Raw genomic sequence first — 11,879 nt, 5'->3', positions numbered from 1 at the left:
CATGACGTGACCAGTGCCACTTTTAGGTTTACCAGCAGTCTCCTCAGTGACTTGTTGCCTTCCTCTTAAGCAATCCTGGGGTTACGACGACGCAGTGGCTTGCGAGTTTCCTGTCACGGCGGCACGCGCGCGGGTGGTGGCTGTACAGCCTGGGTGCCCTGGATCCAGGGCCGGCTCTAGGCTCATGGTGGCCCTGGGCAGGGAGCGTAGGTAGGGGGCCCGGAAGAGGGGGTCCGGGCGGGGCGGAGCGCGCAGGCCAGTAAAGAGGGGAGGGGGTCAGGGTGTTTGGAAGTGGAACAGAGCCGGAGGCCGCCAAATCCCTGCCAGGGGCCACCACACAAATATGTATCCATCCTCAGAGGATTAATATATTAAGGATATATATTGGCGTGGTGGCCCCTGGGGTTTGGTGGCCCTGTGCAGGTGCACAGCTTGCACATGCCTAGAGCCGGCCCTGCTGGATCCCTCCTGGCTCTTGAGGGTATGTCATTTCTGCACCTTTCAACCTCAATTACGCTCTCTTGTACCACTGACACTTTCTGATTACAGGCTTTCTTGCTCCCCGCGTTCAATTTATCTCAAATTGCACGCTGCGCCCGGGGTAGGCTCCGACAAGAAAGGAAGTTGCTCACGTGAGCTCGTGTTTGGAAGGGTTTTTTTGAGCAGCGGTTTTGAAAGGGACATGTTCTACTTCCTTTTTGTGAGAGCTTATGTAGATTCTTGGGTGGTGGGGGCAGGGGGGAGGAGATTAGCAAAGATTCCATTATGGTCTATCTTTATCTCCGGAATAGGCTTGCCTGTTAGCTCCAGCATGTGTGAGATTATAACAATGGTAACTGCGCGGTCCTGATGCGGCAGAATGGAGACAACCGTGAGGGTGGGCAACGGAGAACCGTTGAGGTAGCCAATCACCAGCTCATCTGCGTCAGAGGAAACGAATGTAAACATACGACTGCCCGGCTGCACAACTGAAAAGACCGGTAAGTGCACGAGGAAGAAATGTCAGTGTGTTTTTCGACAGTAAAATAAAGGAGGAAGGGAGAAATAAAGATGCAGAAAAAGGTGAAGAAAGAACGAAAGAGAAAGAACGAAAATGAGTTTTAGTGAGAGGACAAGTCAAAACAAAATTTGAATGGAAAGGAAGAAAGAATATATGAAAGATAAACGACAGGAAGGAATTACGTGAGAGTAAGAAGCGAAGTGAAAAATAACGAATACAACAAAACAGAAAATGTGGAAGCGAGACACAGAAAAGAAAGAAAATGAAAAAGTAGAAAATCGGGGGGTGTTGTAAAATGATGACATCTGAGTGTGTTCGAGAGAAATAAAGTGTTTTTCTGGTTAGAGAATGATTTGAGGAAGAAAGGCTGGGTTTTGTTTTAGGCTCAGAAGGCCTGGTTTTGAGTGCTGTTTTGCTGGAGATGTGCATTTTGTAGATGTTCACAGATCTTTCTCAAAGTTCTCTGCACACTTAAGTATATGTTTTAAAAGTAAATGTGGGTGGGACAGGAGGGAGGGAGTGGGAAAAGGGTCAGACGTACTAAACAAGGAGTTTCCAAGAGCATATGACACGAATGCCAGGAGTCCTTTGTCCTGTTCAGTAAGATTTGCAGTTCACCTGATACGCCTTAGAGATGCTGGTGTGCAAAATGTATTCACTGATTAACTAAAGTGCATTATAAAGATTTAGCAGGAATCACAAGAATGCTTTAGGCGTCTCCAGGTATTCTTCAGTGCAAGTTTTTAAAAATAAGTCTTGCATTTGCCAAGACCTTTTGATTTTATTAATATTTTATGCATAATATACTTACCTATATGGGCTTTCCATCAGCTCTCTCCATCCATTGATCTGTCACATTTTTGTTCTGGCAACCACAGCGTGCAGCATGGAACCCATGGTTAGTCCACTTCAGCCATTGGCTTAAGTCTCTGCGATTGATGGTGTTCTGCTCCTGCATGGAGTGCACTTACACAGTAAAAGTCGTTTACTTGTAAATTTTTCACAGAAAACCTTCCCAAACATTGTCAAAGACAAACGTTGGTTGCCAATGCCAGGCCTATTGACTTTGACAATGTTTGTTTAGTTAGTTATGAAGTTTATATCACACATTAAAGACCCCGTAGACAAACACAGTGCTTTAAATGAAAGGCACAGTATTATAAGTATAAAGTGTAAGAAAAAAAGCAAATGATGCATAAAGAGGACCAATGTGTAGTGAGCGACATAAATAGAATTTAACTAAATACAGTATAAACAATGAGATTGGTGTTGAAAAATGAGTATGTGCACAAAATAACAATGAGATAGGGCAAACATATTAACCCCTTCACTGCGGCAGCTATTCCGCCGCAGTGCTAAGGGGGCGGGGCGGCCGCGCGGCAGGCTGGTGACGGAACCGCTCCGTTCACCAGCCGCGGTTGAGCTGTGCTCATGACGGAGCGGTTCCGTCATGACCCCGCCCGCTCAATAGAACGCGCCGCGCAGGCGTGAAATCAGCGCCGCAAAATCAGCGCCGCGCAGGCGCGGCGGCCGGGCCTTAACGGAACCGCTCCATCATCAGCACAGCGTCACCGCGGCTGATGACGGAGCGGTTCCGTCATCAGCATGTATAGGGTTAATGGAGGTTATATATCCAAGTTTAAAGAGACTGAGCTAAAGGATGGAGTTTTCATCTTGAAGTTGTGTGCAGAAGAGATGTGGCCACAGAAAGTGTGCATGGGAAAAAGAGAAGAGAGAGGTTGAGCTAAAAAGAGAAGAGTTAGAGTTTGGAAAAATGAAGAAGCCTTGTTATTGGGATGAGACTGTTCCCTGCATAGTAAACAATAGTATACCGTTGCCATGAGGGCCCGATTGCATTTAAAATTGGAATTCTGACGTTTTGTGTGGCCCTAATGACACGTTGTTCCAGTGTGTGCACCGAGGCCTAGGTCAGTGCTTAATCTGTGAAAAAATAAGTGCCAGGCCCAGCATTTTTCTCAGAAGCCTGTAGTCGATGCATTCCAAGTCGTGGGTACCAAATACCAAGGCTGTGTACTCTTGATTCCATCTCATGCCTCTTTCATCCACAGTCCCCTTTATCTCTCCTTGCATTGTTTATTCTCACTGTTTCTCCGCCTTTCACTTACTCCTTCTTTTCCCCTTTTGTGGTTTCTATCTTGCTATGGGTCAAAATCTGGTGAGGAAAAATGGATGCCAGTCTCCAAAAATAAGTGCTCAAAAAATTAAGCACTGCTTTGGACTGTCCCTGATAATGTGAGCTCCAGAACCTGTTCTGTTACCTAGAGGGGTGCACCAAGCGTGCCCTCAGAGTGGACACAGGGCTACTGTTCATGCCTTGGGTCAGACAAATTAAGGGGTGGTGGCAGCTTACCATGTTTTGTGAATTTGTAGTGTGACCAGACCTTTTTCTCTGTTTCAGAGGGAGCAAGGCGTACTGACCCTTCCCATGTAAAGTTAAACTGTTATGTGAACCCCAAAACCTTGCGCTGGTGTCTCCACCCAGATTGACTGAGATGTTACACCTGGTTAGTGCTAATTTTGTAACATAAAGCCAGCACATAGTGTTGTGGTGGCATTGACTTTTCAGGACATTTGGAAAGTTGGTCAAAGTAACACAAAGTATCGCCTTGTTTGTGCTACTATTTGCTACTTTGCTTCAAGGGAGCATTCCATGAGTGGTACATGGGTGTTACCATGCAGCCACCACCACCAATGGGTGTTCAGGCAAATCTCTATCTACTAACTATTGTAGGCAGAGATTTATGCAAAACATTACGCCTCCTCGGGAACAGGCATAATGGAGAAGAAATGTTTTAATTTCTCCATACTTTAAAAGTGGAGAAAAGCATTAAAGTGCTGTGCAAGACTGTTAGACCCGGGGTCTCTAGTTGGCAAGGGTATGCACCCTAGTCCAAGTAGGGACCACCGCTTCCGACCTGGTAGCTTGGCGCAGAGCAGCAAAGGCGTAACTCCAGAGGCAATGTGTAAAGCACTTGTGTAACACACCAACAGTTCCCAGTAAAACACGCACAAAAGAAAAAGACACTACACCAATTTGTATATAAAAAATATAAAGATCTTTATCTAAGAATTATGCAAGATCCAAGAATGACACACTCAATAATGTGGGGACTCCAGATGCATATAAAGCATGTCAAGCATCAAATAAATCCCACTTCCGGGCAAAGTCAATAATTAATAGAAACAAATCCACTTCCCAGGCAAGATCAATCATTAAGAATCACGATTCCTGTTCCCCGGCAAGGTCAATCACTAATCCAAATGCACCCAAAAGCTCATGTGTGCCAAGTGCTCCTACTGGTACTGTCTTTCTCCCAGTGTCCTCAGTGTGGGGAACAATATGGCACTCTCGGGCAGGTCTTTGTGTGGGCCAACAGTCATTAAAAAGAAACCGATGAAAGGGCCCCCACTCAGTCTCGTGCCAACCCGCAATCTCCCCAGATGACTGGCACGAATAGAATGCTCCCGTGAATAGGTTGAGGCAGTCCGTTCTTAAACACGGCAGTGCGGCGTCCTCACGTAGTGTATCCCAGTCCTGCCTAAAGAGATGGCCCGCAATTGAGGATAACCAGCCTCCCACAACCCGCTCACTCGCAGTAACTAAGCCCTGAAGTGTTACCTGCGAGGGCGGTCGCGGCACAGGCCCTTCTCACTCGATCTCCGAGGAAGGCTCCTTCTTCCTGCCCCGGCCGCTGCGTGGGGAAGCCCTTGGAGCAGGACCAATAGGCGCGCGGTACACCGATGACGCCACGGGACTCCTGGGCCGCGGGAACCAATCACAGCACGGCTCTCGCTGGGGACGCTCCCTCGTTGCTGGGCAACGCCCCGGGGGTACCCAATCCCAGCGCGGCGTCTCCTGATGCTGGGGATGACGCGCCCAGGGCTACCGAAGCTCCCGGGCCACGGCGGTGATTTCAGGAGGCAAATTTAAACATCCCCGCAATCCCGGTCAGCACCAAGACAGAGCCTCCTTCGACGGCACCCGGGTCACGGCCACACAGTGCTCTTGGCCACAGCGCTACTCAGTACAAATGAGGCCCTCCCAGCACAATCAGGTCCCAGAGCTGCGGCGGTCCAGTCAGCGATGCACCCGCGCACACGGCTCCAGGGGGCGGGTGATTTGAAGAGCAGCTTCACAGGATTCCCTCAGTTCCGGCCGCCGGCGGCGAGTTGGCATAAACAGCGCTGCTTCCAACCACGTGCAGATGACAGGCACACAGCGCTTCTGTAGTTCCTCAAGAGCCCCAGGCGGCAATGATAATCACAGGGGCATAGCGCTTCAAGTCCCCACAGCGCTATGCAACACAGTCAGTGTCTTCCAACAGCTGCAATGGTTTAGGGGTGTAAGAGGTGGTCTCCCACACCGAGTGCTGCAGAGACAGGGTTCAGGGTGCAGAGGTTGTTCAGAAGTGCAGAGGGAGTCCGTCTGGATGTTGTGGAGACAGTCCTGGGATGTTATTTCCAGTCTCTTCTTGGCAGGGCCAGATCAGCAGGCAGGAGGGCAGCTCAAGCACCACAGGGCAGCAGTTCCTAGGAACAGTCAGCTCAGCAGAGTGGCAATCCTCTCAGCGCAGCAGTCTGTACTCCAGCAGAGTTTCTTCTTAGTCCAGGGTGTAACAAAGAAGTGAGGCCAGGACCCTCCCTTATATATCTTTCAGTCTAAGGGCTAGAAAGTGGTAGAAGTCTCTGGAAGGGTCTGGGGGCAGGGGTTTCTGGAAGAGTCCAGGGAGTTCTGGTATGTTCCCTTCCCTGCCTTCCCTGACCTAGCTGTCACAGTGACGAGAGACAGGCCGTTAAGGCTACAGTGGGCAGCCCATCACAGCTCATCCCAGGGAAGAAGGTGTGAATCACCACTCCCACCTCCCAACCCAGGTAGGCTATCAGTATGCAGAGGGGAGGGGGGAGTCTGCAGCCTAATCTAAGTGTAGGCAGGAAAAGGTCCACTTTATAAAAAAGGGATCCCTAGCGTAGTAATGCCCAAACCCTATATATCATTGGAAAGGGTTCCCCGCCCCGAGTCCAACAAGACCAAACATGACAGACTTATTAGGTCCCTGTCAGAAGTTATCCCATAAGGAGAGGTTCCCAATGTTAGCCTATGGAGGATTAGCCTTACTGCAGTAGCAGTGGCTTGTGGCAGATATGCCAGCCTCACAAGGTTTTTAGGGGAGAGCACCCGCACCTCAGCACTGTTTAGCAGTGGTGAGGCTCCCAGAGTCCTAAGTCCAACAAAATGTAAGGTCAAAATGGGAGGCAAAAAGGGCAAAAATGTAGGGGAGACCACCCTAAGGCTGACAGGTCTAACACGTGTCCCCCCCAGCTGAAAGTGGGGAGAACTACCCAACCTCCAGGGAGTTCTCATCACTAAGGCGGAAAAACCGAGAGAGACCGTCAGCATTGGCGTGGTCTACTCCGGGTCTGTGTTCCACCCTGAAGTCCATCCCCTGTAGGGAAATGGACCACCTCAACAATTTGGGATTCTCGCCCCTCATTTGCATGAGCCACCTGAGGGGCCGGTGGTCAGTCTGAATCAGGAAGTGGGAGCCAAACAAATATGGCCTCAGCTTCTTTACAGCCCAGACCACTGCAAAGGCTTCCCTCTCTATCGCGCTCCACCTCTGTTCTCGGGGAGCAGCCTCCTGGAGATGAAGGCTACTGGTTGGTCCCGTCCCTCCTCATTGAGTTGCAAAAGTACTGCCCCTATGCCATGCTCTGAGGCGTCCGTTTGGACAATGAACTCTTTGGAGAAGTCAGGGGCCCTGAGCACAGGAGCGGTGCACATGGGCTGCTTTAGAGAGTCAAAGGCTTTTTGGCAAGCCTCTGTCCAGATCACTTTTCTAGGTTGTTTCTTAGAAGTTAGCTCCGTCAAAGGGGCCACAATGGTGCCATAGCCCTTGACAAACCTGCGGTAGTAACCTGTGAGGCCCAGGAATGCCCTGACCTCAGTCTGTGTTTTGGGAGGCTCCCAGGCCAGGATAGTTTCTATCTTGGCCTGTAGGGGCTGCACCTTGCCCCCGCCTACCAAGTGTCCTAGGTAGACTACCGACCCCTGCCCTATCTGGCATTTGCTAGCTTTGATAGTCAGGCCTGCCTGCTGCAGAGCCTGAAGCACTTCCTGGAGGTGACCCAAATGGTCCTCCCAGCTGCTGCTGAAGACAGCTATGTCGTCCAGGTAGGCAGCAGAGAAGGCCTCTAAACCAGAGAGGACCCGGTTCCTCAGCCGCTGGAAGGTGGCAGGAGCGTTTTTCAGTCCAAAGGGCATCACTCTAAACTGGTAGTGGCCCTCTGGGGTGGAAAAGGCGGACCTTTCTTTAGCTTCATCTGTTAGGGCGATCTGCCAGTACCCTGACGTGAGGTCAAAGGTACTCAGGTATCGGGCAGCCCCCAGCCGGTCAATGAGCTCATCCGCCCTCGGGATAGGATGAGCGTCAGTCTTGGTCACAGAGTTCAGACCCCTGTAATCCACACAGAACCTAAGTTCTGGTGTGGTGCCCGGTGGGGCAGCTTTTGGTACCAGAACCACCGGACTGGACCAAGGGCTGATGGAGGGCTCTATCACTCCCAACTCCAGCATCTTAGTGACCTCACTCTGGATGCTGGCCTTTACCTTATCTGACAGCCTGTAAGACTTGGACTTGACAGGGGGGCTGTCTCCTGTGTCCACATCATGGGTACACAGGTGGGTGATCCCAGGGATAAGGGAAAACACTGAGGCGAACTGCCCCAGGACCTGGCGACAGTCCCTCTGTTGCTCAGGAGTCAAGGATGGGGAGAGGACCACTCCCTCCACCGATCCATCCTTCTCTTTGGAAGCGAAGAGGTCCGGGAGAGGTTCACTTTCCTCTTCCTCGGCCCCATCAGTCACCATCAGTAAGGTGAGCTCAGACCTCTCATGGTGGGGTTTGAGGCGGTTGGCGTGTAGCACCCTGTGGGGCTGCCTGGGGGTCTTAAGGTCCACTAGGTAAGTGGCCTTACCCTTCTTTTCACTACCTCATAAGGGCCAGTCCAGCGATCCTGGAGGGCACTAAGCTCTCCAGGCTCCATGACCCACACCTTCTGTCCAGGTTCTAGCTCCACGGGGTGAGAATTCTGGTCGTACCATTCCTTCATCACCGCCTGGCTGGCCTCTAAGTTGTCAGAAGCTTGCTTCCACAACTTAGCCATTTGGCTGCGGAAGGCCAGCATGTAGCTCACTACATCTTGGGGAAGCCTCCTGGGAGTCTTCTCCCACCCATCCTTCACTAAACTGAGAGGTCCCCTAACAGGGTGACCATACAAAAGCTCAAAGGGGCTGAAGCCCACTCCCTTTTGCGGTACCTCCCTGTAGGAAAACAACAAACAGGGCAAGAGGATGTCCCACTTTTTCCTCAGGCCCTCAGGCAGACTCCTGATCATGCCCTTTAGGGTCTTGTTAAATCTCTCCACGAGACCATTGGTCTGTGGGTGGTAAGGGGTGGAGAACTTATAAGTAACCCCACACTCCTTCCACATGGCTTTCATGTAGGCAGACATAAAATTTGTACCCCTGTCGGACACCACCTCTTTGGGGAAACCCACTCTGGTAAAAATCCTCATCAGGGCCCGTGCCACTGCAGGTGCAGTGATGGTTCTCAGAGGAATAGCCTCTGGGTACCGGGTGGCATGGTCCACCAGGACCAGGATAAACCTGTGACCAGAAGAAGTCGGTGGATCCATAGGCCCAACAATGTCGATACCCACCCTCTCAAAGGGGGTGCTAACGACAGGTAGTGGTTCCAGGGGAGCCTTCAGCTTACCCCCTGTTTTCCCACTAGCTTGGCAGGTCAGACAGGTCCTGCAGAATGTATCTGAGGAGATCCTCATCTGCGGCCAATAAAAATGTGGGACAAGCCTAGCAAAGGTCTTGTCTTGGCCCAAGTGTCCCGCTAATGGGATCTCATGAGCCAATTCCAAAAGAAAGGCCCTGTAGCACTGGGGGACCACTAAGGCCCTTGATGACCCATGCACAGGAGCCTTGGGCTCACTGTAAAGGAGCCCATCCTCCCAGTAAATATGATACTTTGCGGAGGCATTGCCTGCTGCTTGGGCCTCGGCCTGTCGCCTCATGCCCTCAAGGGTAGGACACTCCTTCTGTGCCTGACAAAACTCCTCCCTGGTGGGCCCTCCTTCCACCTGCCACTCTGCAGGGGTAGGTAAGTCCCCCAAGGGAGCAACGTCTCCCTCCGTGGACTCCGGCGCAACCTCCTCAGGTGCCCCATCCATCTCACGGGGTGACTGCCCCGGGGCGGGCTTCCCTCGCCCTCGGGTTCCTCCCTTCCTAGCAGCTGACTGGGCCATTTTCCCAGGCTCCAGCCCTGGTTGACTCCCTTTCCGGGCAGCCATAGACCGTGTGGTAGCACAAATCCACTCTGGTAACCCCAGCATCTCCACATGCGCCTTGAGCTCTACCTCCTTCCAGGCAGTATGCTCCAGGTCATTCCCTAACAGACAGTCCACTGGCATGGCAGGGCTCACAGCAACTCTTAAAAGGCCTGAAACCCCTCCCCACTCAAATGGAACCTGCGCTATGGGATAGTGACCCCCCCTGTTGTCAGCCATCACAACTGGGTGGAACGCCTCGGGAATTATTTGCTCAGGGGACACCAGCTGACTCCTTACCATAGTCATGCTGGCACCTGTGTCCCTCAGGGCCTCCACCCCCCGACCATTGAGGGTGACCCACTGCCTATACTTGGTAGTATTTGAGGGCACGTGGACCTTAGGGACCATCTCACTGTCTCCCAGAGACACTAGGACAAGCCCTGCCCCCTCACTCCCATCATCTAGGGACAGCTCCTCCCCAAGCGCTGCACTAGCCACCCCGGAGTTTTTACCTCCAGTGGCCTGTGGTGCTCTCTTGCGACACTTGGGATCCCCCTTGTAGTGTCCAAGTTCACCACACTCATAGCACCGGACAGTTCTGGGCTGCTGACCTTTGTCAGGATAAGTGGGCTTCTGGTGGCCAGATTGGGGCTGGGACCCAGACCCTTTCCCTTGTGAATTATTTTGGGGGCCTTTGGAGAACTCTTTATTTTTGTCTCCCCCCTCTTTCTTCTGGTGGGAACCCTGACCACCCCTTTGGGAGTCCCCCCCAGAACCCTTGTTGGACACTCTGGTACTGACCCAGGTGTCCGCCTCCTCCGCAAGCTTCCTAGGATTGGTCAACTTGCGGTCAACCAGGTGTTGGCGCAGCTCTGGAAAACATTTCTCTAGAAGGTGCTCTCTTAAAAACAAGTTATACAATCCTTCATAGTCATGCACATTGCTGCCCCGCACCCAGCCCTCTAAAGCTTTACTAGCGTAGTCCAGGAAATCTACCCAGTTCTGTGTGGGAAGTTTGTGGCTATTCCTAAACCTCTGCCTATACCTCTCAGGGGTAAGACCGAACCTCTTAAGCAATGCTTCTTTCATAACAGAATAGTTGGTCTGGTCTTCCTTTTCTAGGCTAAGGAGTGTGTCCCTAACTTCCGGAGGTATGTACTTGTACAGACCACCCCCCCAGTGACTCTCTGGGACCCCATGGGCTCTTAGTGACACCTCATAGGCAGCTAACCACTTATCAATATTATCCCCCACCTTAAAACTGGCCATCACATCTTTAGGCATAAAGACCCTGGACTCACGTGAAGCTTCCGTAGGTATGCTGCCACCACTCTTGATGCTGTTCGTCCCTGCTTGTAGGGCTCGAACTTCCAGTTCCTTCATGTTGAACTCATGGGTAAGTTTCCTCTCCTCCATGGCCCACCTTTCTTTCTCCCGCTCCCTTTCCAATTTGGCGAGTTCCAATTTAAACTGTCTCTCCTCTCTCCTGTCCTCCAATTCCTCTGAGGACAGGGTCCTTACTGACACACTACTGCCTGCCCTGGAAGGTACCCTTGTACCTGGTAACAAGTTGCCATTTTCCACCAAGGGCAGTAGGTCAAGTTCTCCTGTGGCCCCTTGCTCCACTCCCTGCCCGTCCCCTTCTCCATCTCCTTCTGGGTGGGCCGTTACCCATGCCCTCAAGGCTTTCTGAAGCTCTGTCTTCTTAGCGCCTCGCTTAAAGGGCACCCTTTTCTTTCCGCAGAATTCCTTGAGCTGCGTTGCCGTGTAAGTTTCCAGGTTGGCCAGCTCGAATTCCATCTTGCTAGGTAGGGCCTCAGACGTTTGTAGAGAAAACCAAATGGGACTTAGGCAAAAGGACTTTTAAAAAGAGCAGCCAGTCAGGGAGAATTTAAACAAAAATTAAAAATGCCAATTGGAGAGGGTAGACAAAAATTCAGTAGAGTTAGGTGTAGGGTTGTGGTGTACACTGCGTCGCTGCGTGGTGTTACACAAGCACAAGTCCTATCCCACCGCTCGATCACCAATGTTAGAACCGGGGTCTCTAGTTGGCAGGGGTATGCACCCTAGTCCAAGTAGGGACCACCGCTTCCGACCCGGTAGCTTGGCGCAGAGCAGCGAAGGCGTAACTCCAGAGGCAATGTGTAAAGCACTTGTGTAACACACCAACAGTTCCCAGTAAAACACGCACAAAAGAAAAAGACACTACACCAATTTGTATATAAAAAATATAAAGATCTTTATCTAAGAATTATGCAAGATCCAAGAATGACACACTCAATAATGTGGGGACTCCAGATGCATATAAAGCATGCCAAGCATCAAATAAATCCCACTTCCGGGCAAAGTCAATAATTAATAGAAACAAATCCACTTCCCAGGCAAGATCAATCATTAAGAATCACGATTCCTGTTCCCCGGCAAGGTCAATCACTAATCCAAATGCACCCAAAAGCTCATGTGTGCCAAGTGCTCCTACTGGTACTGTCTTTCTCCCAGTGTCCTCAGTGTGGGGAAC

General features: G+C 51.2%; 1 protein-coding gene across 2 annotated transcripts in view; it reads left to right on the top strand.

Moving 5' to 3' along the window:
• Positions 1-464: 464 nt before the first annotated feature.
• The window catches only part of IPCEF1 (interaction protein for cytohesin exchange factors 1), a 511,939-nt gene continuing 500,524 nt past the window's right edge, over positions 465-11,879 (top strand). The window contains exon 1 of one of the 2 annotated variants that reach the window (XM_086927393.1): positions 465-481. The gene's annotated coding sequence lies outside the window, so the exon portion shown is untranslated. Of the gene's footprint in view, positions 482-735; positions 981-11,879 lie in introns of those variants that run through there. The other variant, XM_086927391.1, reaches the window with a different exon arrangement.

This window comes from Lissotriton vulgaris, chromosome 6 (assembly GCF_964263255.1).
Source record: "Lissotriton vulgaris chromosome 6, aLisVul1.2, whole genome shotgun sequence".
In the NCBI taxonomy this organism is placed as follows: Eukaryota; Metazoa; Chordata; class Amphibia; order Caudata; family Salamandridae; genus Lissotriton; species Lissotriton vulgaris.
This window is presented reverse-complemented; position numbering and strand designations above follow the sequence as displayed.